We start from the raw sequence: 27,283 nt of genomic DNA, 5'->3' as shown, positions 1-27,283 counted from the left end.
ATTTGAGGTACACTTAAAAAACACCTTGAAGTAATAAATAACATTTAAAAGAAACCAGGCTTGCTGGATTGGGGTGAGGTGGGAGAAATACACCAGCCTCTGGATCATCTTTATTTTCAGGAAAGTCCTTGGATTTGACATAAGCCCCAGAGGAGATCATAGGAAATAAGAAAGATAGGCACCACAGTGCAGGTCCACTGTCCAGAATGAAGAAAATGCTGTCAAGAAGTGATAAGCAATTTGTTTATTTGGTCATTTAATTGATTTAAATGGCTACTCTTATCATGAATGCAATTCTGAGTAGCTGACAACATGTTAAAATCCTAATAACAACATTAGCAAAGAATGAAAACTACAATAGTTATCAAGGATAAACCTAGGCAAAACAATTAACAAAGCCCCAGAGAACATCCTGGACTTCAATGCCATGCGAAAGGCTGACCAGTTCAATATATTCTTGGGGCATATGGTGCTCCAGAGGGCAGGTGCTGCAACAGAAATATATTCAGCATATTTCTGAAACCCCATAGGAAGACATCTTTTAACTGAATGGAATAGAGCAGACATGTCAAACATGAGGCCCGGGGGGCCGGATCTGGCCCGCAAAGTGGTTTCATGTGGCCCGCGAAGCCATCCTGGAAACAGTGAGGGAATGGCCCCCACTGCCTTGGCCCTGGCCCAGAGACCCTTCTTCTGCCAGAGACCCTCAGATCTGTCCCATTCCTGCCCAGGCCCCCATAAGCACCCTCGATGCGAACAATGTAGAGCTGGCCATGCCCACCCAATAGGCCATACGCACTCTAGCCACGCCTACCCAGTAGGCCACGCCCACCCTGGCCATACCCACCTGGCCCCTTGAGGGCAACCACAATGCTGATGCGGCCCTCAATGAAATTGAGTTTGACACCCCTGGAATAGAGTGTGTCTTTTTTGCTGGATCTAGTGGGAGAGGTAGAAAGAAGTGGGGAGAGATAGCCTGACAAATAACCTGGCCTCATGCCAGTTTGTAAGTTGTATTTTGCCATGCCCATCGGGGAAGCTATTTTCTGAATGGACATTCCCCATAGCAGCATTTACTTTAACAGTGTTCTCAAAGCCCACTGCTTCCTCCCCTAAATTTGGGAACCTCTGTACAATCTGTGTGGTTGCTAAAACACTGACTTCATGGCACAAAGTCAGTCAGTCTAATACAGAGTCTTTAGCATTCTCTGAAAGATTGATTGCTGCCACTATCTCCTCTTCCCTCAATTGTTTTCTCTTTTGTTCCCTAATGCTGATAGAATGGTCGGACATGAAAGAAAAGCCAGCTTTCTGCCATCTTGATTTCTGCACCATCGCATTGTATTATCAGCAATTAAAATCGTAGCATCAGAAAGTCCATTTGTTTGTCCCTAGCAGTTCCTGCAGCCAGGCATGCTGTGCTTGGCTACTTTTCATCCAGCAAACCTACTTGGAGAAAGCACCTTTTGAAGACTTCCTTTAGCTACCACTTAGCCAGCTGGCTAGCTTTATCTGACCATTTGGGTAGTGGATATAAGATAGAAAAGAAGAAATTATTGCAATATACCTTCAGAAAAATCTTTCCCTTCTTATAGTATAGAGTACAATTCCAGAGGCCTCATCCATTGTAAGATACTTACAATACACAGTATTGTATTATATATGAATGCTCCAACACTGGAAGTTTTTAAGAAGAGACTGGACAGCCATTTGTCTGAAATGGTATAGGGTTTCTTGCCTGAGCAGGACTAGATGACCCTCCAAGGTACCTTCCAACATTATTGTTGTTGTTGTTGTTGTTATTATTATTATTACTGATCATCGCACAGTCAGCCAGATGTTCAGACTGGATTGGCATTTTTGTCTTCCTATCAAGTCCTTACCAAGGACTTGGGATAGGCAGATGTGGATGTTTGATGGTATTATAGATATCGTTGCAGGATGGAAGCAGTTCCTAGTAAGGATGCCTTTTGCAATTGACTAATGGAGAATTTATCAATGCCAATGGTGTTCAAGTGGTGCTCCAATTGTTTTGGGATTGCACCCAAGGCGCCTATTACTATTGGTACTACCCTTGCTTGCCTTTGCCACAGTCTTTCTATTTATATTTGTAGGTCTTTGTATTTTGTTATCTTCTCCAGTTCTTTCTCGTCTATTCTGCTGTCTCCAGGCACTGCCACATCCACTATCCAGACTTTTTTGTTAAGTCTGGAGTGTTATGTTGCAGGTGCTTGTCTGTTTGAATTCTAAAGTTCCAGAGCAGTTTAACTTTATCATTGTCTATGACTTACTCTATTTTATGATCCCACCAGTTCTTGCTTACAGCAGATGATATTTCTTGCAGATCTTCCAATGCACCATTGTTGCTACTTTGTCATGCCGCTGCTTGTAGTCAGTCTGCGTGATCTTCTTGCAGCAGCTTACTAGGTGGTCCACTGTTTCTTCAGCTTCTTTGCATAGCAGCACTTACTGTCTGTTGCTGTCTTCTCAATTTTGACTTTGTATGCATTTGTCTTTAAGGCTTGGTCTTGTTCAGCCAGAATTAGTCTTTCTCAACTTTCCTGCTCTTAGCCATTGCCAGGTCTTGTTATTATCTGTTTCCCAGCTATTTTTTTTAATGTACTGGCCATGTAGTACTTTGTCTTCCCATGCCTCTATTCTGTTCTTCATTTGGTCTTTCTTGTAGGCCAGTTTGGTCTCTCCAGTAGTTAGTAAGCCTTCCTGATATACTAATTTCAGTGCATCTTCATCATTGTCCTTCAGATATTCTTCTGAAGCCATTTTTTCTTCTTCAACCATCTGATGTACTTGCAGCATTCCACATCCACCTATTTGCTTGGTAGATAGAGTCTGTCAATGTCACTGCGTGGATGAAGGGCATGATTCATTGTCATTATTTTTCTGGTCTTCCTATCCATTGCTTTTAGTTCTGCTTGAGTCCAGTCCACTATTCCAGCTGTGAATCTAATGACTGGAATTGCCCAGGTGTTGATTGCCTTCATGCTATTTCCTCCATTGAGTTTGGACTTTAAGATCTTCTTCACTCTGTTGTACTCACCTCTAATCTTTTTCTTGACTTCAGTGTGCTTGATGTTGTCAGCTTGAAGGATACCCAAGTATTTGTAGTAATCTTCCTCATCCAGACTCTTAATGTTATTTTCATAGGGCATCTTGATTCCTTCAGTTTTCACTATTTTTCCTTGTTTGAGAGTAAGTGTGGCAGATTTGTCCAAGCCAAACTCCATTGCAATATCTTGGCTATATATACGGACAGTGTTCAGCAGCGATTCTATTTCAGGTGATGTTTTTCCATATAGCTTCAGATCATCCATGTAAAGGAGGTGGGATAGTCTGGCAGATGTTTTTGATATTTGACAGCCATGTCCTGAGTTATTCAGTATTGTTGACAGAGACAGTGCAATAACAAATAGTAGTGGTGATAATGAATCTCCTTGAAATATTCCTCTCTTGATATTAACCTCTCCGAGTCTTTCACCATTGACCTGCAACTGTGTCTTCCACTGTGCCATCGATCTTTGCACAAATTTTCTGATGTTTCTACTGACTCCTGTTATTTCTAGGCACTTGATTATCCAGTCATGTGGCAGAGAGTCAAATGCCTTTTTATAGTCAATCCATGCCACATTCAGGTTGGTCTTCCTTTTCTTGCAGTTTTCCAAGTTCATTTTGTCTATTTTGGAGTTGATTTTTTGATCCTCTGCTATTGGGGCGGTTTCCTTTCTGCTCGGGTGGAAAGAGACTGTTTTCAACTAGATGCTGTTGTACTGCATCAGCTACCACACCATTTAGCAATTTGAAAGTTGTTGGTAAGCAAGTAATTGGCCTGTAGCTGCCTGGTATTGCCCCTTTTGTTGGATTTTTCATTATTAGGTAGGTTTTCCCAGTTGTTAGCCACTTTTCAATTTCTCCTCCTTGTAGTATATTGTTGAACTGCTTGGCAATGAGTGGGTATATAACAGTTAGATGTTTCAACCAAAAGCCATGCAGTTCATCTTCACCTGGTGCTGACCAATTTTTGATTTTCCTTGCTCTTTTTTCTACCATTTTTGTTGTTATTACTAGTTCTTTCATTTCAACTTCTGTTTTATTTGCAACCACCTCTTTTAACCAAGCCGCATCCTTGTTGTGTTTCTTTGGGTTATCCCATATATGCTTCCAGAACTGCACTGTTTCTTCCTTGTCAGGTACTGACTGATTCACTGCAGTTTCTCCATTGATGGATTGGTAGAAACGTTTCTGATTGGATTGAAATTGGAGATTCCTGCCTATAATTTGCAATTTGAGCTTTGTATCTACTGATTTTCTTGGCTATAGCAGTTATTTGCTGCATTATTATTATTATTATTATTATTATTATTATTATTATTATTATTATTTTAATTAAACATGAACCTCAGTCAACTGAACATTCAAATTGACTGGTGCTGATGGTTGACATGAGTTGCTACCAGCATTCTAGGTATCAACCAGGTATCTCCTTAAAATATAAGATGTTCCAAGTAGTGCAATATTTTGTAGCATTGCTGGAGTGATTGCAGGAACCTGCAGTTTCTTGATGTGTTTTGCAAAGTTTTTGGACATAGTTCCCAGTGCCCTGATGACAATGGGTATCACTGTTACACATTTCATCCATAATCTCGCAGTTTTGATGGCCAGGTCATGATATTATTATTATTATTATTATTATTATTATTATTATTATTATTATTATTATTATTATTATTATTATTATTATACAAAATAAGTATACATACACACACAATATACAATATACAGTACCCAGATCAAAAATGTTTTTTGAAAACCAGCATGTGCTGAGATCTAAGCTCAATATCGGCATCAGGTAGCGAATTGGCTTCTGTGCACTTGCTCCGAAAGATTCTTTCAGTACAGTAGATACATTCCATTCATGGCTTTATACATCCTATGCTGTGTCATGAGATCTTTCCTTTATAAATGCTCACATTCCAGTCTTAACTAAGCTTATCGTGCCTGGTGTCCCCTGAGACTTGTGGATTTAATTTTCATGAGAAGTTGACCTGAAAGTGGTCCAGTAAGACTTCATCTGAATTGATTAGGATCTGGAACATACTTCCTTAGACAAATTATAGTCTGATGAATAGTGCACTCTCACTTACAGCTGGATTGCCAGAAAGCCAAAATATTTTCTTCTGTCTAGCACTCATCCCAAAGTGACCCTTACATAAAGTTCAGAATACAATTTCATTTTTAATTCATTTATTTCCATTCCTTACATTTCATCACTAGGCAGTTGAAATATGATTGGTTATAAACATTTTACCTTGAAATTGTTCTCCACAATGCCATCAGCTTGGAGTGACAAAATGTTTTTTCTTTAATTTATGATGTGGTAATTAAAGAATGTTGTTCTTTGGTGACATATCTACTATCCGTACTAAAGGATGAGCCTGCAATAATTTAAGTTAATTTTACAAGATTATGCCAAAAATATGTAGTCAAGCGGAAGTCTAGGCAGAGAGCATTTTCAATATTTCATAAAACATTTTTTTCTATTCATATTGTTTTGCACCTTATTATAGTAGAAAATTAACTGGAACACTTTTCATGAATTTTAATGCAATTTAAGACCTAAACTCAAATGCACAAAATAAAACAAAAAAACAGCAGGGAAAAATCATATTGACCAACAATATAGAATACAATGAATATTAACATTAAATTTAAAAATTCAAATACTAAGATAGCTGGAATTCTTTAAAAAATATCCTGGCAATATAAAGTGTACAAAATAGATGCTAGTCAATGCTTTCTGGACCAGGTATTTTGTTCCACCTATAGTAATTGCTGAAGCTGCCATTTCTCCAGAAATGCCTCATTTGATACAAACATTTAGAGACCATCTGAAGGACATCCTAATATTTATTTCAAGTTTTGCTATACATGTGCAAAACAATTTTAGTTACTTGAAGCTTAATAAATACCAAATGCTCTCTGCCAACCTATGAAAAAGTACTTTTTGCACAATTTCAATTTCATAGAGGAAGACAATCCACCTATGGTTAGGAAAGAAAAGAAGACATATTAATACAAGTTTGAAGACTTGTATTAGTTGCATAGTCACAATGGAAAGACTGTAAGAACTGTGGTGCACAATTCTACAGCTGAATATGTTTCTAGCAGAAATACGGTTAGTAAGATTCTGAGATAATTGTAAAGTATTTTGAAGCTAGGTTCCCAACAAAAATGGTCAACTACATGAAACTAGTAAAATGGTTCAGTTGCATAATGATTCATTATAAGCTCCATTATAGTGAATTGGTAACAATCAAATGAGAAAATGGGAAATGTTTGCAGATGATGCCCTTTGAATGCTGGTTTTAAGGGATTAAAAAATCATGTAAGGATACATGTCTGGAATGAGAGATAAGGCTAGTTTCTGGAATGTTGTGGAAGTCACAAACATGTTCTTTGTTTACATTGCCTTATAATCCAAAGCAAGTAGCTTGAGGTGATTCCAAAGAAGAAGCAGAAAAGAGGAGAAATGGCATTCTGGCTGAGAAGCTAAATGGTTTTGAGACATTGTCTACATTTTCTTTCAACATGCTAATCCCTGTTGTTGACAGCCACATGTTCTTGAAATGTATGGGTCTGAGACAGACGACTGCAGCAATCAGCTATAAGGCAATCAAGAAATAGTCTTGCAGCATCATATTTTCCAGATATTGAAAAATGCTATTATTGCAGAGGAATCAGTTGTCTCTAGTGGCTTTTAGTATACCTTCCTGCATTCCCAGGCATCTCCTAGCAATTTTTACAATAAAATCTAATCTATCCAAGCCTTTAAAGGGGTGAACTGGATGCCCAGGCTGAGTTCAAAAGGCTGGAAACAGAGACATTCTGTTCTATGACTATGAATGAGATTACTAACCTATTTTAAGTGGGATGATGCATATGGCTGTAAAATAGCTCTGATCTGATATCCATGTCCACTAGGGATTTCAGAGAAAAAGAATCAGATAGTTGCTCCTAAACAGAAATCAGTAGGGCAACCTTCCTCAAATAGGAATGTGCTTCCCCTCTCACACATTCTTGTATGGGTTTATCTCATGTTTTATGATGCCCTAATTTCATAGAATGAGGGAGTTGGGAGGGAATTTTGAAGAGCCAGGTCTAGCCCACTTCTCAGTGCAGGAAGTCAGATTAAATTATCCCTGAGAGAGGACTGCCTAGACTCCATGTGAATATATTCATCAAAGGGAAGTCCACCACTTTCCTGGTAGCTGTTTTCACTCTTGAATGCATCCTACCGCTACAAATCTTTTAAAAATCAATTTGTATTTATTTTAAAAATAAAATGTATGGGTTGCTCTACTCCCAGTGACCCTGGGCAGTTTACAATTACAAATGAGAAAAAAATACAAATTCAAAGAAGAAATCATAAGTGTCTTGAAGACAAACATGTACCTCACCCCAACCTCCCATCCAGCAGAGGTTCAACTATCCCCTTCCCCCAAAGCTTGGGAGAATAGAGAATAAACAGGCCTTTAATAGCTTCTTGAACATCATCAGAGTAGGAGTCACTTGGATCTCTAGGGGTGAAGTGGAATTCTCATTTCAGGGGACAGATAGGCAGGGCTTTTTTTCTCATAGAACGCTCAGAACGGAGTTCCGGCACCTTTTTTGGATGGGACCTTGTAGGATAGGCAAGGCGGGTTCTATGACGTGTGAGTTCCGGCACCTTTTTCTTTTACAAAAAAAGCACTGCAGATAGGACAAACCTTTCTAGCGATTAGAAATCCACCCTGCCATAACTTGGGTGGATTATTTTGTGCCCTGTACTTTGGCCTGGTGCAGGGGTAGGCAACCTTGGCTCTTTTGTCATAAAAGAACCAAGGTTGCCTACCCCTGCACTGGGCCAAAGTACAGGGCACAAAATGCTGGCTCAGGAATTCTGGGAGTTGAAGTCCACGAGTCATGAAAGAGCCAAGGTTGCCTACACCTGGCCTGGTGGAATGCAGGGATGGCCTTCTTGTGGGTGACATTCTTTTCAGGGAGTGCTGTCATATCTTCCTGAAATCTGCCCTTCTGGAGACTAAGCACTTTCATTTCCTTCCATCTCCCTCCATAAGACTTTTCCCGCTAGTTCTCTGATCATCCTTGTGACTCTTTTCTGAAGCTGTTCCAATTTAACTGAATGATTGTGCCCAGAACTTTATTTGTACTGACTTCTGATCAACATGCCGCACTACCTCTGAGCATTCTAAGATCTTTTCCCCAGCTATTATTGCTAAGCCAAATATCCCACCTCTTATACTTAAGAATTTTATTTTTGTTTCCTAAGTGAAGAATTTTGCATTTGTCACTGTCATTGTTAAATGTTATTGTGTTATGTTCAGCCATATCTCCAATCTAATGTTTCTCAACCAAAGCAATCTGGCTGGGGAGTCGAAGTCCACAAACCTTAAAGTTGTTAAGGTTGATAACACTGCACTAACCTATTAAGATGACTTTGAATTTGAGTTTTGTCTTCTAGTCATGTATTAGTTATCCTGCCCAGTTTGCATCACTGCTGATCTGATAATCATTTCTTTTATCTCTTCACCCAGCCCACCTTGCTGCATCCCACTTAGTACCTTTCTTTCTTTAGTTTGATGAGAAACTCTCTGAGTACCATTTTGGAACCAGCAATCTAGCTACTTTATTATCATGCTATTCAGACAACTAGCTTGCTACCAGAATGTCAGGGGACACTTGGTCAAATACCTACAGCAGCCCTACACAGACTAAGATAATAAGATAACCCTTTCTGCAGTTCTCTTTCTTATTCCAAATGATTGCTTTTCTTCCCTTGAAAGCTCAGAAATTATGTCTTCTGCAAGGGATACAGAGCTGTTTCTGTATTCCATCATTGTAGAATATTTTCCATCTCTTTTGTTTCTGGCAGTCACTTTCATTTCCTGGATTTACTCCTTTGTCTTATTGTCTTTCTTCTGAAGAGTTGTTTTTTTGCCAGTTTCTGCCATAATGCAGCCTTTTTTGATCTCATACATATGTACTCTTTCTCATGTTCATTTGCTGTTCTGATCATCTTGTATGTTTTTTTAAGCATTGCTATAAATTTGCCTTTACTACAAATTTCAGGAATACAGTTTCACAAATGCATCTATGTTGTAAGTGTTAAATAGCGGGTTCTTTGGTGCAGGAATGAAGAGGTGAAGCTGAGTACAGGATAACTCATTGTTTATTTCGTGCTGGAACTGTACTGGGGAAATGTCTGCAACTAGCCGCAATATATAGTCTAGCCCCTAGGCAGCAGCCAATAGGTTTTGAATCAACCATTGCCACCTGGAGATAGCCAATTGCTGCACAGGAGACTTAAAGTCTGGGTTGCTGGAGAGCCGTTAGCTGCTCCAGTAACCCACATGGTATTTCACAAGAGCCCAGTACATAACACCCCTCCCCTTTTAGATCAGACTATGACAACACCAATTAGTCTCAACAATTGTCAAGACTCATTATTCAAACACACAAAAGTAAAGTGATAATAATAAAAATAAAAACAATGAGATTAAACAACGTCTCAATGATCCAGCTTCCATTTGCAGTAATAGACAGTTACAACATAGCACTAGTTTCTGTAGTCTAGTGGCAACAGGATTTACAACAATATATAGCTCTTTATTTTACAACGTAATCTGCAAGATATGAAGGAGGCTTGTGTGCCCTAGAGGAACGTCTCGGAGTTCCCATCACTTTGTGGTCTACCAGCTTACCCAGTGGGCTGGGTAGACTTGTGTCCCTTTGTGCTCCTGAGTCAAGGGGGTTCAATGCACTCTGGCTGGCCTCACCAGGTTGGCCCACCCCAGAGTCAGACTGATTGGCAGAGTAGGCACAGCGGTTGCTGAAGTTCTGTTGGCTTGCTCCTTCAGGGGGTCCATGTTGCACTCAGAGCTCCCCAGTTCTCCCTCTGGTTCCACCTCAGTTAAGAAGTAAAAGTCCTGGTAGTCCATGTGAGGGCTGGCTTGGCCACAAGTTTGAGGACCTTGGGAGGGATTTATGATGCAGTCCTCGCTTAGTGGCCATTCTGGAAACCATTTCCTGAGTTGATCAATGTGTCATCTGACAACTCGCACTCCCTCCACCCCCACTTCATAAGATAGGGGTCCTGGTGATTTGACCAGGAACCCACAGATTCCCATGACCATAGTTCCTGGCCCAAACCCAATTGCCTATGTGCAGCCCCCTCAGGGGTTTTGGTTGAGAGGCTTCTGCTGCCACTCTATCTGGATGCAACCTGTCCAGTTTAGTAATGAAATGCCTCCCCCAATGTAGTTCTGCAGGACTTTTGCCTGTAGCAGTGCAGGGCGTAGAATGCTGGCAGAGTAAAAAATCTGCCAACCTGTGATGTCAGTCACCTGTAACAATGCGCTTGAGTGCTTCCTTCATTCTCCTCACCATGCGTTCAGCTTGACCGTTACAAGATGGATGAAAAGGCGCAGATGTTGCATGTCTGATGAGATTAGCTCTAAGAAAGGCCTGAAATTTAGCAGCAGTGAACTGGGCCACATTGTCTGAAACTAAGACATCTGGCAACCCATGCATGGCAAAGAGTTTTCTCAGCACCTGGATGGTCCTAGCAGTAGTCATGTTAGGAACTGGAATTACTTCCAGCCATTTTGAGTGTCTATCCACTACTATCAGGAAGAGCAGCCCCTGAAAAGGCCCAGCGTAGTCTATGTGAACCCTAGACCAGGGAGTGTGCGTTTCCTCCCACCTGTGAACTGGAGCCTGTGGCATTTCAGGCCTAGATTGCTGGCATGTATAACCACCATGGACTTGACCCTCAATCAAGGCCAGGCCACCAGAGGTAGCTTCTAGCTAAAGCTTTCATTCTGACAATGCCTGGATGGCTTTCATGTAATGATTGTAAAACCCTGTCTCTTAGGGAAGTGGGAATTATGACTCTGTTCCCCCATAAAATGCACCCTTTATGTGCAGATAGCTCATACCTCCTGACAAAATAGCTTTGAAATTCTGAGCCTGGACTTTTTTCCAACCAGCCCATGTATACCCATGACAACACTCTACTAAGTATTTTATCTGTGGCAGTTTCAGCAGCAATGTCCCCTGCATGGAGGGGAAACTCAGGTATGTCCTGTATGGACAATATTCTAGCAGCAGGAACCAGATCTGGATCCATTAGTGGCAGTGGTAGTCTACTGAGGCCATCAACATGGCCCATTTCCTTGCCTAGTTTGTGAATTAATTTAAAATTGTATGCAGATAGGAAGATAGACCATCTCAACATTCTTGGAGATAGTATGTGGGGGGTTTGTTTCTCTGTTGTGAAAAGTCCCAACAGAGGTTTGTGGTCAGTGTAGACTGTGAAATCCCTGCCATATAAATAGTCATGGATTTTTTTTATTCCAGCAACGATGGCTAGGGCCTCTTTGTCAATCTGAGCATAGTTGCGCTCAGCAGAAGACAATGTCCTTGAGTAAAACACTATTGGAACCTGTTTCCCATTTTTTTCTATGTGACTTAAAACAGCCCCCACCCCATAGGGAGATGCATCACATGCAAGACATACAGGTTTAGACTCTTTGTAGTGAGTTACAGTGGACTTTTCTGACAATAGTGCTTTTAATTCCAGGAAACTTTTTTCATGTAAGTTAGTCCATTTCCATGGAGCTTTCTTATCCAGCAGTCTGTGGAGGGGCTCTGCTATTGCAGCCTTATGAGGTAGAAATGTGTGATAGAAGTTTAGGAGACCCAAGAATGCTTGTAGCTCTCCTTTTGATTTGGGCCTAGGAGCCATTTTAATGGCCTTCACTTTAGAATCAGCAGGGTGAATGCCGTTAGCATCAATTCAGAAACCCAGGAATTCTGTTGAAGAAACCCCAATACTACACTTGTTCTTTTTTAATTTGAGGCCTGCTTCGCGAAGCCTCTGCAAAACAGCCTTGAGCCTACTGGCCAACACTTCTGGGGATTCCCCTGCAATAAGAACATCATCAAAATAAGGGCAGACGCCCTGAATACCCTTGAGTGTACGCGATTCCCTGAAAAATACCCGGTGCAACACTGACTCCAAACTGTAAGCGTTTAACTTTGAAAGCCCCCCTGTGAATCACAATCATTTGAGCCACGGCTGTGGCCTCATCAACTGGCAATTGCTGATAGGCCTGTGCTAAATCAAGTTTAGCAAAAATAGTACCCCCTTGCAAGGAGGCTAAAATATGGTTGACCACTGGGACCGAGTAAGCGTGTTGCTTGAGGGCTTTATTTAGTGTGCATTTATAGTCAGCGCAAATGCGAACCTCCCCGTTGGCCTTAAGTGGGGTGACTATAGGAGTTTCCCACTCCCCACCATCAACAGGCTGTAACACACCCTGTTCTACCAGCTTATCAATTTTGGAATCAATTTTATGTTTTAAGGCAAAGGGGTTCCTACGAGGCTTAACCCTGATTGGAACTACGTTGGGATCAAGCTTAAATGAGATAGGTGGGCCTGTGTATGTTCCAAGGATTGAATCAAAAACATCTGGGTATTCCTCACACACTGATGCGAGGTCTGCCGTTTGTGTCTGGTTTATGCCAGTAATCTGAATACCTAAGGCGTCAAACCAATCAAGTCCAATGAGACTCGTTCTCTGGCCCCCTACTACTATTACATCCAGGTGCCCCAAAAACCCTTTAAACTTAACCAACAAGGTGGCTTCTCCCTTAACTTTAACATGCGCATTTTGAAAATCCGTTAGGATTATATCTGAGGGTCTTAGTTTGGCCCAATTGTTACTGTGCCTACACACAAAATTAAACGTGTCTTGAGAAATGATTGAGACTGCAGAGCCAGAGTCCAGTTCCATCTTACATGGAACTCCTTGTAGCTCTACCATGAGATAAGTTTGGGTTTGAGGGGGCGTCGAGCCCTGGTGCGGCATACACTTCTACGGCTTCTGAAGAATCCCACACTAACTGGACACTGGGCCCCAGTACCTCTCCTAGTTGGTTCTTCTGACGGGTGTTTGGGTGGCCGGTCTCTTTGTCGGGCTCTGCAAACCATTGTGATGTGGCCTGTCCATCCGCAAGCTCTACACGTGGCTGAACGAAATCTGCAGTTGGTGTGAAAATGGTTGCCGCCACTCCCCTTACATCTCGGTAAGAGAACTGCCTTTTAATTGTCTTCTCGCAGCTGTCTGTTGCGGTGTGGCACATTGGGTTGCTTTTGGAATTGGTTGATTTTAGATTGTTCTTCCTCGGAGAGTTCTTTTGTGTGTTTGGCGTCCTCACGGTGGACTGTTTCTTCTAATTTTGTCGATTTGGCAGGCTGTACAGTTCGAACGGCGCCCCCGGCAGCTTCGTCGGCCATCACCTGATCTTGCGCTTCGGAAAAGGTTAAATTTGGCCTAGCAAATAGTCTCTGTTGAAGCGTTCTGTCCCATAGGCCGCAGACGAGCCGGTCTCGTAGTCGCTCCTCTAAATTTGAAAACTTGCATAGGCATGCGGCCTGCCTTAGGCCTGCTATGAACTCCAACGCTGACTCCCTGGGAAGCTGCATTCTTTGGTCAAACTTGAACCGCCAAGCCATCTCAGACATCTTGGGCTAGAAGTGCCCGGTTAGCCTCTTTTTAAGATCTGCGTAAGAGACCGCTTCGATTAGTGTCAGCGTGAAAAGTTTCTCTGCTAAATCAAAGGTAGCTGGGCTGCACACGCAGAGTTTCTTCTGCAATCTGATTGGCTCTGAGGTAGTTTTCTACTTGTGATAGATATGATGGCCATTCCTCCGGGTGTTTTACGTCGAATTCTAGCAATTTGCCAACCTTCAGCATTCTTTCTATCTGGTTCCTGTGTTCTTCCGGATCCTGCTTCAGACTCAGGGAGTGAGTTCCCTGTGCACGAGGTCGCTATCGTAGATGCTAGCCGACCTTGAGGGGGGGGAAATGCCTCTTCCCTCCGGCGTGTGCTGCCTTTCCCTCGAAGACTTCAGCTCTTTAATTGGTGAAGCAGCATCCCATCCTCGTTGCCACTGTTAAATAGCGGGTTCTTTGGTGCAGGAATGAAGATGTGAAGCTGAGTACAGGATAACTCATTGTTTATTTCGTACTGGAACTGTACTGGGGAAATGTCTGCAACTAGCTGCAATATATAGTCTAGCCCCTAGGCGGCAGCCAATAGGTTTTGAATCAACCATTGCCGCCTGGAGATAGCCAATTGCTGCACAGGAGACTTAAAATCTGGGTTGCTGGAGAGCCGTTAGCTGCTCTAGCAACCCACGTGGTGTTTCACAAGAGCCCAGTACGTAACAGTAAGTATTGTAGATTATGACTACAGAGTCCTGAATGTTCATCTTTACTGTTTTTTTCTTCTTCCTGCAAGCTTTAGAGATAGGATGTTGTGGCAAAGAGAACAAATACTATGAAATCATGCAGTTGTTCTCTGATTCTGCTTAGTTGCCAGTTCTGACCTTTCCCATTGCTGGCATGTGGCTTTTGGATATTATTCCCAGGGAAACACAGAGTCAACAACACAATAATAACTTTGTTCCCCACCCATGTTCTATAATGAGGCCTCTTTTTCAGAATGACTAAATCAACTATAATATAAAATGTTTTGTATTTGCCCCTTTTCTTGTATTATTCCATGCTGTAGTCTCTCCCAAAGGCCATGCTAATTACAAATTCTGGGATCTGCAAACCTATAACATCTGGACTGAACCAAGGGAGAAGAGTAAAATTTGGTGCTGTGCTTGTGGGTGGGGAGGTATTGTAGACTTTTCCTGAGGTAGCAACTAAACTTTCAACTTTGGGGACTGTGCATGTCCAGCAAATCAGGAAAGTTACTGTGCCCCAAACTGCCTGATCTGATCCTCACTTGAGAATGGTACTGGATTAAACTAAGTGAAAACTGGGATGATCAAATGCATGCATGGACTTAGCACCAATTGTTGATGTTTCAAAGTGTATTTGCAACTGGGCAAGAAATAAAATTATGTGGCCCACTGCTGAGGAAAAACAATTGCTGGGCCAAATAGGAGCCCTGAGATTGGAAAGGACAGTCTACTGCTGCTGTCATAAATTCATTTTAATATATATCAGATATGACATGCAGTATTTGCTTCTGGCCCTGAAATGTGAGTTTGTGAAAATTCTCAGTAAAATACAAAGAGATAGAACTCCATTAAAGGGGAATGTCAGTAAAGAGGAATAAAGACATTTACATCTGCAGTTGCCTGGTATTTCATTCTGAACCTATTCAATATCTACCCAAAATGTGTTTAGGCTGCTTATCCTCTTTCTAATTTTACATTGCCTTTAGAGTTTGTTAGGCAGGTTAAGTATTTGTGAAAGACATGAGAAGGAGATGGAATAGCAGATACTGCTTTTGTCTGTTTAAGGAGAAAGTAGACTCCCATAGAAATATTAGAAGTAGTCCTTGACTTACAATGATTCATTTAGCAACTGTTAAAAGTTACAACTGCACTGAAAAAGTGACTTAAACTAGTCCTCACACTTAATAAGTACCATTGTATTCCCCTGGTCATAGGATCAAAATTTGAGTGCTTGGCAGCTAGCATGTATTTATGGCAGTTGCAGTGTCCTGGGGGGTCATGTGAACACCATTTGTGACCTTCTCAGCTAATCAACGAGAGAGGGGGGAAGCCCGAATTGCTTAATGACTGTGTGATTCACTTAACAACTGCAGTGATTGGCTTAATAACTATGGCAAAAAAGGTCTTAAAATAATGTGACTCAATAAGTGCTTTACTTAGCAAAGGAAATTCTTGTCTCAACTGAGGTCACATTTGAAGGATATTTTTGTACAGGATATAATTTTTGCTTAGCTGGAGGTCTAGTGGAGACAGATTACAGCATGGGTATTCACAGTTGCTCCCTTGAGGATGTGCCTAAGCAGATGCAAAGAACACTCACATCAGAAGTCATTTCAGAGAAAGCACAAATATGACAGACTTACAAGGCAGGGCACCCCCAACCTAGAGTAGAAGATGCTAGCTGAGGATGTTCTCCGAAGAGAAAAACTTCACAGGAATCCAACCAAAGAGCGTAGTGTCTGAAGCCTAAGGAATGTTGCCAAGGCCTGTAGCATTCCAGTAGCGTCAACCCTGTGAGATTCTTATTGTAATTCTTAAAAGGTCATCAAAAATAGAAAATAACAGATGCTGTAATAATTTACATTTTATTATTCCCAGTGCTTTTTGGAGGTTCAGGATATGAAACAAAGTATCTCTGTTTGTTTTTTTATATAATGCAGTTTAAATTGATAAAGAACAAATCATTCAAAATGTGTTAGGAATGATAAAAATCTCCAAATTATTATTGCAGGTGTGAATTGTTATTGCTGAGTGCAGTTTTTTGCTTCCCTGTTGATGTTTTGTTGTTAAGAGCCCTAAAGCTATTTCTGGGTCTTTATTTTCCTACATGGATAAGGATCAGGAAAAACAGTGGTGAAGTTAAACTTTGAATCTGACATTGAGGAAAAGGTTACATCTTCAATAGGTTTAGAAAGAAAATGGAAGAGGCTTATAGGACTTTTAAGGTCTCCTGGAAGTGACTCTTGAATCCTCCATTCCAGGCTTCTTCTTCTTCTTCTTCTTCTTCTTCTTCTTCTTCTTCTTCTTCTTCTTCTTCTTCTTCTTCTTCTTCTTCTTCTTCTTCTTCTTCTTCTTCTTCTTCTTCTTCTTCTTCTTCTTCTTCTTCTTCTTCTTCTTCTTCTTCTTCTTCTTCTTCTTCTTCTTCTTCTTCTTCTTCTTCTTCTTCTTCTTCTTCTTCTTCTTCTTCTTCTTCTTCTTCTTCTTCTTCTTCTTCTTCTTCTTCTTCTTCTTCTTCTTCTTCTTCTTCTTCTTCTTCTTCCAGAAGAGGGGGACAACCTATTCTCCAAAGCACCTGGGAGCAAGATGTAACTTATCAAGGAAACATCCATCCTAGAACTAAGAAGAAATTTCCTAACAATGAGAACAATTAATCAGTGGAACAGTTCAGAAGTTGTAGGTGCACCATCACTGGAGGTTTATAGGAATAGATTGGACAGCCATATCCCTGGAATTGTATAGAATCTCCTGCTTGAGCAGGAGTTGGACTAGAAAACCTCCAGGATCCCTGCCAACTCTGGTATTCTGTTATACAGATTGCACAATGTTAGAGGTACTCTTTCCAGATGTCTAATAATGTAGATTCTTAACACTGGACAGTTTAAAGTTGGTTCAGATATTCAGATACAGATCAGAAACACATATAGAATGAACTGGATGTGCTCATGAGTAATCTTACTAGGATAAATGTTAAGATTGTAAATCAATGCCAGAAGCATTGATTAACTAGATTAAGAGAACAAGAAAGTTGTTTTTTGGCATCCCTGAAAACTCCACTGTTTTGCTCTAAAGTGGTTGCTCTAAAACTATCTTGAGTTTTTATTAAAGCCTACTCTCTATGGCCAACTGATGCATATCATATCTTATTAAAAAACCCCACAGTTCCTGCATCAGTATAGGAATACAGTGTCAACTGTTAGTTGTAATCCTGCAACTAAACTGCCAAAATCCCTTTCCAAAGCTAGATCTGTTGACAGGCCCTAAATGTAGAATGGGCTGTAATATATAGATGTGTGCAGTTTGGCTTTGTAAAACAGCTGTTGTGACTTGACACAGAATTATTTATGATAACTACAGTACAACCATCGAAACTCCCAGAGTCCTGTGTAAATCACCTGGCAGATGTGTAACTGGACAAGGGGGCCTTGTGTTGATACAAGTGCTGCCATGCAGAGGCCCTTTTTTGTCTTATGCTGAGAGCAGTTTGGTTGACCCCAAGAGCACTCTGGATGTAGAGTACATTATGCCTAACATAAGGGAATGCTCCACAATTGCTCTCTTGAGTATCCACATTTGAGGAAGCCAAGAACAAATTCCATTCTCCCAAAATTGCAAAATGGCTTATCCTAATACACATTTTAAAGAAGGAAAAGAAAACAGGGAGCTTCAGAGACTGCCCTCTTAAGCCCAAGTCATATTTCATAAGTAAACAAATACTTTTTGGTTATGATGCTCTTGTCTGATACATCCTCAAAGAACTTTCATGTTGTCCTTTAATAGTCTCCAATCTCTGCTAGGGGGTTCATGTGGTCCCCTACTCCTTTACTATTGTTTACTATTGACCATGGAAATGCTAAACAGGCTGGGCAACTCTCCTATGAGGAAAGATTGATATGTCCTGGGTTATTTTTTTAGCATAAAAATAAAGAGAGATTTGGAAGAGCATGACAGAGATGTATAATAATATAATAATAATAATAACAATAACAATAATAATAATAATAATAATAATAATGATGATGATGATGATGATGATGATGATGATGATGAAGAAGAAGAATTTTATTATTGTGAATATAAAGAAATCTGCTAGGAAGATATTTTCTTCTTAGTATTAGAAGGACCCGTTAAAGTCAGATGAGAGGGTAAAGATCTTGTGGGACTTCCGAATACAGACAGATTGCCATTTGGAACACAACACGCCAGATATCGCAGTTGTAGAGAACCGAAGCGTACCGTTGATTGATATCGCTGTACCGGGAGATGCCAGAGTCGAAGAAAAAGAATTGGAAAAAATTACAAAATACTGCGACCTGGCCATCGAAACTGCTCGATTATGGATGAAACATGTAACAGTGATACCCATTGTCATCGGGGTACGGGAACTATGTCCAAAAACTTTGCAAAATACATCAAGAAATTGCAGCTTCCTGCAATAACTCCAGCAAAGCTACAAAAAACTGCGCTACTTGGAACATCTTACATTTTAAGGAGATACCTGGTTGATACCTAGGATGCTGGCAGCAACATTAGTGCCAGTCAATTTGAGTGTTCAGATGACTGAGTTTAATGTTTAATGAATAAAAGTTTTATGATGATGATGATGATGATGTATATTATTATTGTGAATATAAATAAATCTGCTAGGAAGATATTTTCTTCTTAGTATTAGAAAGAGAGCCTTCTCTGTGGGTGCGCTGACCCTCTGGAATGAACTACCCCCAGAGCTGCGGACGGCCCCCGACCTTTGGTCCTTCCGCCGTGACCTGAAGACCTGGTTGTTCCAACAAGCGGGCCTGGACTGACTACGGTTTTTAATTAGGCTTTTTAATGGGTTAAATTGTTTTGTATTTATTGCATCTATTGTTTAATTCTTTTTTAAATTTTTAACTTTATGTTTTTTAATTTTTATGGTTGTGAGTCGCCCTGAGTCCTCAGGGAGAAGGGCGGCATATAAATTTAATCAAATCAAATCAAATCAAATCATTACAGTCAGATTTCAGACTGCGGGAAGTGGATCTGCTTCTCAAGGGCTTTGCAGAACCATTGGGGAAGGGCCTTCCTCACTCAGCTCCAAATGGAGTAGTCTTCCCAAAGCTTAGCTTCCTTCCATATAAAGCGTCCTTCCTTTCCTCCCTTCTGCCAGGAGGAAAGCAGCAGAAAAGAGGGCTGCCATTTCCAGAACAGAGAAGGGAGACGCTGACTGATGCAGGGCGGCAAGAAAGTATGCGCAAGAAAGTGCGGTGGTGGCAACGGAGGGCTGGTAGAGGGATACCTGGGCTGGTGGAGGGAGGCAACAGGGGAGGCTTGTGCAGATTTATCATAACCAGTTCACCGAACTCAACAAAAAGTTAGGTATCAGTTCTGCCTAACCGGTGTTAACTGACTGAATCCCACCACTGCTCCACACTCATTTGCACTACTCAGATGACCCTGAGGACACAGATAAACCTCCTAGTGGCTTCAACAACTCTCTAAAAGAATGCAAATGACCAGCTGTCTGCAAGGAGTATAAATCCTTCCATTTCCCACCATCCAGTCAGAGCTGAAGCAGCTTCTTGGGTGAGAAGCGAAATGTCTTCAAACCCCCCTGAGAAAGTCCAGTTGCCTCTTGAAAAAGTACTTGTGGGACATTTCAAACTGTTATTTCTATTTTTAAAAGAAATAGAAATACTCTTTAAACACTCTTCATAGTAGGAAAAGTTTGAAAATCAACATCTGTGTTGAGGCTTAGAGATGAGAAAAATTAATCTGTCTTTGGAGGTGAAAAGTATTTTGTGAGAAGTCTCAGCACACTGTAATTTGTTCATGGTTTGCTGAGTAAAATCTTAGGGATCACTCTGAAGTACTACTGTTGTTAGTTTATAAAATATCTGTTGGCAGCCAGTTTGAGTTCTCAGTTTCTTACAGTTCCACAGATTTATGCCTGATATATTGACCTAAAATGAAACTCTGTGAATATTTAACTGGGAGTGAACTGTACTACATGTTATCTGCCCATTTCAGAATTTGATAGTTAACCTAATATATCAAGTGCAGCTTGTAAAATCACTTTTTTATTTAATTGTTATTAGATCTTTCATATTGATTAGCTGTTTGTGAGTAGGGGAAAGACCACATCTAGTCATTTAGAGAAGTATATGAAACTTCAATTTCTTTCCTGCAATGTTGAATTTCAACATTAAGCAATTTGTGCATGAGATTTATGCAGTTAAGTACTTGTTCACTTCTTTTAGGATTCTTGCTCCCTCTCTTTTTCTTTGGAATTGATTAATGAGGAAAGTGCTAGATCAAAATTACAGACACATGACTAACAGGACTATAACAGTCACACATGTTGTCTGGCCTAGAAATAGAGACAGTTCTTACAATATCCAATATTACAGCAAGAATGTTCTGTGCCTTCTTATGGAACTGTCCTAGAATTGTCTAATGCTCTGAATTAATTCTGATTGCATTCTTTATGAAGATGCCCCAGATCTTGTAGTTATGTAGATAATAATTAAAAGACCAATGGATGACACTTCAGAGAAAATTCCTTAAGTGTTTTATGATCTGCAGAATAAGCTGCTGCTTTTCCATTTCCTATCTGCCTTATGGAAAATGTCCATTTGTATTCAGATTTGGAAATAAAAATTCAGTTTGACAAAGCTGTTTATGAAACTATGTACAGTATATGGAATTTGATTTTAAAATACTACGAAAAGTTTCTGAATTTGCTGAAACTTAAGGCTAAGCTCGTGTATTTGGGGTTACGTTCCAGTGAACACAGCGTTTACTTCAGATACATAGAATTGTTTTATTTATTTATTTTATTTATTTTAATTCCATTTATATCCCGCCCTTCTCCGAAGACTCAGGGCGGCTTACAAGCTTAGCAGTAGCCTTCATTCTATGTATATGCCTGCTTGTTAGGGCTTTCACACACACCCCAAGCGGCATTATTACAAAGTCAGCTTAATTGCCCCCAACAATCTGGGTCCTCATTTTACCTACCTCGGAAGGATGGAAGGCTGAGTCAACCTTGAGCCTGGTGGGATGCGAACCTGCACTAATTGCAGGCAGCTGGTGTTACTTAAGGAGGCATTAGCCCACTGCTCCACCAAGTTTTGAAAAGCTTATTAGATTTTTTTTATTTTGCCCAAGTACTCAATATAATTTCCAATTATTTTTCAGACTCTAGGGAATAACATTCTAGACTTTCTATTCCTCAATTAGTATGTGTTTGCATTAAAAAAAAGCTACACCCATAAGAGCTACAGTAAGCCAAAGACATCCTTTTGAATTATACAAGATTGTATGTTTTAAAACATTACATAACAATCCTGGATAATCAGTACTTCAGAGAGAAAGCTGGTTTGAAAATATTCCCATATTCAGGTAGTCCTTGACTTATGACCACAATTGAGCCCAAATTTTCCATTGCTAAACAAGATGGTTGCTAAGTGAATTTTGTCCCATTTTACAACATTTCTTGTCACAGTTGCCAAGTGAATCACTGCCGTTGTTAAGTTATAACATAGTTGTTTTTTTTTTATTGAAAAGTTTTAAAATACAGTTTTCCTTTAAAACCCCCCCCCCTTCCCCCTCCCTCCTCCCCTCCCTACCTCCCCCCTATCTCCCCCCTCCCCCTCTCCCTCCTCCCTCCCCTGCCTCCCCCCCTACTTCCCCTCCTCCCCCCCTCCCCTCCCCCCCCCGACTTCCCAGAGCAAAATACAAGGTATATATCTAAAAAGCAATCATAAACAATCATATACTAACAATTATAAACTCTAAAATCCATCACTCTCTAGCTTATATAGAGTAAACCAATCCTTAATAATACTAAATATGTATAAAGAACTAAAATAAAAGAAAACTAGCGTCATTCCCATCTATGTTCTTCCACAATTCACTATTTCCTAAACATATTCTCATTTACACATCACAAACACCTATCCCTATTAACCTCTCTAGCCAAAATAGGCTATAATAGATAATTCTTACACAAATTAACCCACATTAACCCACAAAACTTTCTTCCTCTTCCTCTGTAATAAATTGTCCATTAATTCCAAATTAAAGATTCTGTTACCATACATATCATCCCAAAACTCTTAAAAACACAACTACCACTTGACTATCAGTATGTTGTGGAAGTTCCATAGATTTCTACTAGACCTATCTTCTTTTCTTTTTTGAACGTTTTAAGGCAGCACGCGTCACCCTCTGTTCTCTAGGATCATCCAAAAGAGTTGCAGCTTGATCTCCTCCTGTACCATTCTTGTCTATCTGTCCATCTTCATCCTCTTGATGTTCTCCTTCTCCAGATCCCTCTGCAGCTTCCAAAAGTGTTGATGGGGTTGCTTTTAAGACATTGTTGTAAAAATCATACGCTTGCTTCACAGTACCCAAACAGTACCTTTTGCCTTCATACATGAAGCTCAACCCAGCTGGAATCTCCCATCTGAACCTTATATCCCTTTGCTTGAGCTCTTGCACAAGAAATATAAAGTCCTTCCTTCTCTTTAAAATCTTTGGAGGAATTTCTTTTAAAACCAAAACTTCTTGACCAGCAATCACAACTTTAGTATCATAGGCAGCTTGTATAACTTCATCTCTAATTTCCCTTTTTACAAAATAAACCACCACATCTCTAGGCAACTTTCTCTGTTTAGCAATCCACGAGTTCACACGAAACACTTTGTCCATGCCTTGTTTTATTTCAGATGCTGGATGATTCAATACCACCTCAAAAGCCTCAGAAACCAGCTGCTTTAAATCTTCCTTAATATTCTCTTTTAGGCCTCTAATTCTAACAGCAAACTGCATCTGATAAAATTGGGCCAAACTCAGTTCGCTATCCATTTTGTCTTTAAAATCTTCAATTTCCAATACTTTTGCTTCTAATATAGCATTCTTTTGAGTCAGTTCTGCCACTTTGTCATCCAGCACCTCCACACATTTAGCTATTTTATGCACTGAGGACAAAATGTCTACCTTCATCTCTCCAAGTTTCTGTTCCATCCTTTCTTCCATTCTCTGCTCCAATTTCTCCAATTTCTCCTCCATCTGTGCAAATTTAACACCCATTGACTCCAAAATTAACTGGGTATGTTTTTCAAGATCCTTCGATGTCACTACATCTGGAGAATGCAACGCCTGCAGTAATGATTGTTGTTGCACCGGAGAATTTCCAGCACTCCGAAAAGTTCTAGGGGGAGGTTTAGACGCCATCTTTTACTTACAATTGTGTCGCACTTTCACTTTAAGTTTTAAGCAAAGTCCATCAAGCTAGAGAGTAAAATAAAATAATCCTTTTCATCTCTTCATCTTTCCCTCTTGTACTGCTCTGCCTGCTCTTTCCCTTTCATAGTCTCTCCTTCAAGCAGGGATGGTCGCAGACGCCTGGCTCTGCTCCATGAAGTCCGGAGCAGAGACGCTAGCCAGCTGGGAGCAGCCCAGGCTGCGGGGGAGTTCGATCCTTCAGCCGCCCAAGCTCCAAGCTCAGGCGGCCCCGGAGAACTCAACCCCTACCTGGGGGCTCACCCCCTCCTCTTCTCCCGAGGAGGGGGCTTCAAATTCGCCCGAACAGCTGATCGGCGCTGTTTCGGGCGAAAAATCACACAGCTGGGCGGCGGGCAGCCCGGGAAGGCTGTCTCCGGCGCCACGGAGCCACCGGAAGTCCAAGTTATAACATAGTTGTTAAATGAATCTGGCTTTCCCTTTGACTTTGCATATCAAAGGTCACTGCAACCATCATAAATATGAGTCAGTTGCCAAACATCTGAGATTTGATCACATGACCATAGAGATGCTGCAATGGTCATAAGTGTTAAAAATGGTCATAAGTCATTTTTTCCCATGCCGTTGTAACTTTAAATGGTCACTAAAGAAATATGTTCTTTGTTAAAGGTTCTAACACAAACTAAACAGACTAAACTGTAACTTAAAACCCTTTAAGAGATTATTTGGATAAATGGATAAATTTAAATTTAATAATAAATACATAAATAAATTTCACATCTAACACAGAAAATATCACAGTTCCAAAGAGAAACAAATCAAGAATCATATATAAAAGATCTTTATCTATCTATCTATATATCTATCTATATATCTATCTATATATCTATCTATCTATATATATCTATATCTATCTATCTATCTATCTATCTATCTATCTATCTATCTATCTATCTATCTATCTATCTATCTATCTATCTATCTATCTATCTATCTATCTATAAAGGTAAAGGTTCCCCCGCACATGCGTGCTAATCGTTTCCAACTCTAGGGGCCAGTGCTCATCTCCGTTTCAAAGCCGAAGAGCCAGTGTTTGTCCGAGGACGTCTCCGTGGTCATGTGGCCAGCATGACTAGACGCCAAAGGCGCATGGAACGCTGTTACCTTCCCACCGTAGTGGTCCCTATTTTTCTACTTGCATTTTTACGTGCTTTCGAACTGCTAGGTTGGCAGAAGCTGGGACGAGTAACAGACGCTCACTCTGCTACGTGGCACTCGGGATTCGTCCCACTAAACTGCTGACCTTCTGATCGACAAGCTCAGCGTCCTAACCCACTGAGCCACCGTGTCCCTATATATGTATGTATGTACATATGTATATATGTGTATGTGTGTGTGTGTGTGTGTGTGTGTGTGTGTATTGACCAAGATTGACCACCCATCAGAAATCATCATTAACTGTAATATTTAATAAGTACATTGAAAATGAGCAAAAATGTCTGCAATGCATTGACAGTGGAATCATCTAAGATATGTGGCAACAAAACTGTCTCTGTGCAATAATAATAATAATAATAATAATAATAATAATAATAATAATAATAATAATAATAACAATAATAATAATAATAATAATAATAATAATAATAATAATAATAATAATATTGTAAACATGTGAGCTTGTTGTATGGATCCAATAATATGTCCATTTTATGCACTATAATTTTTGCAGGTAGTTCGGTGGGCAACATTGTTCTCTGAAAGGATGATCCACAGCAATAACAATGAATTTTTGCTGGATCTAAATCCCGGAACGCTATGTCACCAGACTCTATTTGATTGCCTGGAATTAATGAATGGAATTAATGAAATGTCTGTAGAGATGCTACTCATTGCAACCATTGCATGAATTTCTTGACTGTTTAAAATAATCTGTCCATTATGGCTGCTTTAACCAATATCAAGCTCTTTTTCTGCAGATGTATAATTGTTTGTGATAAAATAAGATCTGCTCCTAAGCTTGCTTCCTCTCAAAATTTAGTTAATTCTCCAGGAACCCCAATAGATTAATCTGTAGATTCATTAGGTGCTTGTATTGTACAGGATTTCTGATTCAAATGGTCCCAACACAATAATTCTTCATGGAGTGAAATATTTAATCAGATCAGCTTAGCTTGTGAAGAGGTACCTTCATCATTGTATGGGTTCTCCCAGCAGTGCAGTAGTTTGGTTATGGAGGACTTGTAAGGTCTCAGAAGACTGGAGAAGAAGAAAGAAGAAGAAAGAAAAAAGAAGAAGGAGACAGAGAAGAAGGAGACCGAGAAGGAGAACCCAAAAACTGTAGACCTGTAAGTGTGATGTCTATATTGGTCAGACGAATGGTTTATTAAATAGCATGCTTTTGAGTACTTGGATAGGCATGCTATAGTTAACAGCTAATCTTAAGTGCCTCTTAGGTGAAACTTGACAATATCCATGACCAACCTCAGAAATCCCTACATTCCTATTCTATTTTGAGAAAGGGAGAAAGTGAGAAAGGTGCGTGTGGGGGCCCAATTGCTTATTTTTAAGAGCAGTTTTCAAGTGAAGGGGTCAGCAATAGCAGAACTGATTCTGACTTTTTGTGTTCAGCCCCTACTTTTTTCTGATTTTGCTATTGGTTTTGTTTTGCACCACCTCCTTTTCTTTGCAAGCGGTCCACAGACGGAATTTCCAAGGGTCTGTTTTATTTCAAGTGTTCTTTGTCAGAATCTGTTCTTCCCCCTCTTCTACCCTTCAAATTTGGCTTGTCAATTTCTCCTTTCCCCAGTTCTCTATTAATGGGGTTGCCAACTTTCTTTTAGTGTCTCTGCCTCTGTGACTTTAACATCTGTCTGTCATGTGAAAATTGCTTTTCCCCATCGTTTTTTGCATATGCCAGGAAAAGCAACGCCTGTTTAATTTCTTCATGTGAGGTCATGACTATTTTATATAAAAATTTAATGTGGTTGTAGACAGAAACACTGGGACGAAATTCAGAAACAGTCTGGAGTGTTGCATAGTGAGCAATTCTCACAAGTATGTGCTCAGTGTGAACAAGCCAGTATGCACAAACATTTCTCAGATGGTGAGAACTTTAGTCAACTCTGATTGATATAATACTGCAAACATATTTAGATTTAGATAGTCTGGCTACTATCTGATCTGTAAACCTCCTATTTAAATTAAGACAATGCCTGAAAATGGGACTGAAATCTCGTTCTCTAAATCAGACAGTGATGAAGTGGTTTAACATTAAACAGGGCACGTATGTTGAGTCTGATGTTGACAGCAGACCTATACTATGATGTCTTGTTTGCTTGTCATCACATGGTTAGTAGCAATACCTATGAATAAGTATATGTAACCTTCCCTTGGTTACTCAACATATTTATGGATAAACGTGTGCAGAAAGTTTGTGTTGACATTAGAGATGTGTTGATTGAAGGTTCAAATGTGAGTATAATGTATGCAAATAATGCCATGCTTTTACTAAAGAGCCTGAATAATTTACAGTGAATGTTAGGTACATAAATCTATTCATTAACTTTATATCCTCCTACCATTTATTTACAAGCTCAGTGCCACAATACTGTCTTTCCATCTATTTTTCCTCACAACAGCAGTACTAGTTCATTGTTCTATGATGACCCAAATTATGCTGGTCCCATAAATCTCTTCAGTAAATAAATTAATCTCTGTGGGGTA

This window comes from Vipera berus (genome assembly GCF_964194415.1).
Source record: "Vipera berus genome assembly, chromosome: 1".
Taxonomy (NCBI): Eukaryota; Metazoa; Chordata; class Lepidosauria; order Squamata; family Viperidae; genus Vipera; species Vipera berus.
Note: the sequence above shows the minus strand (reverse complement) of the source record.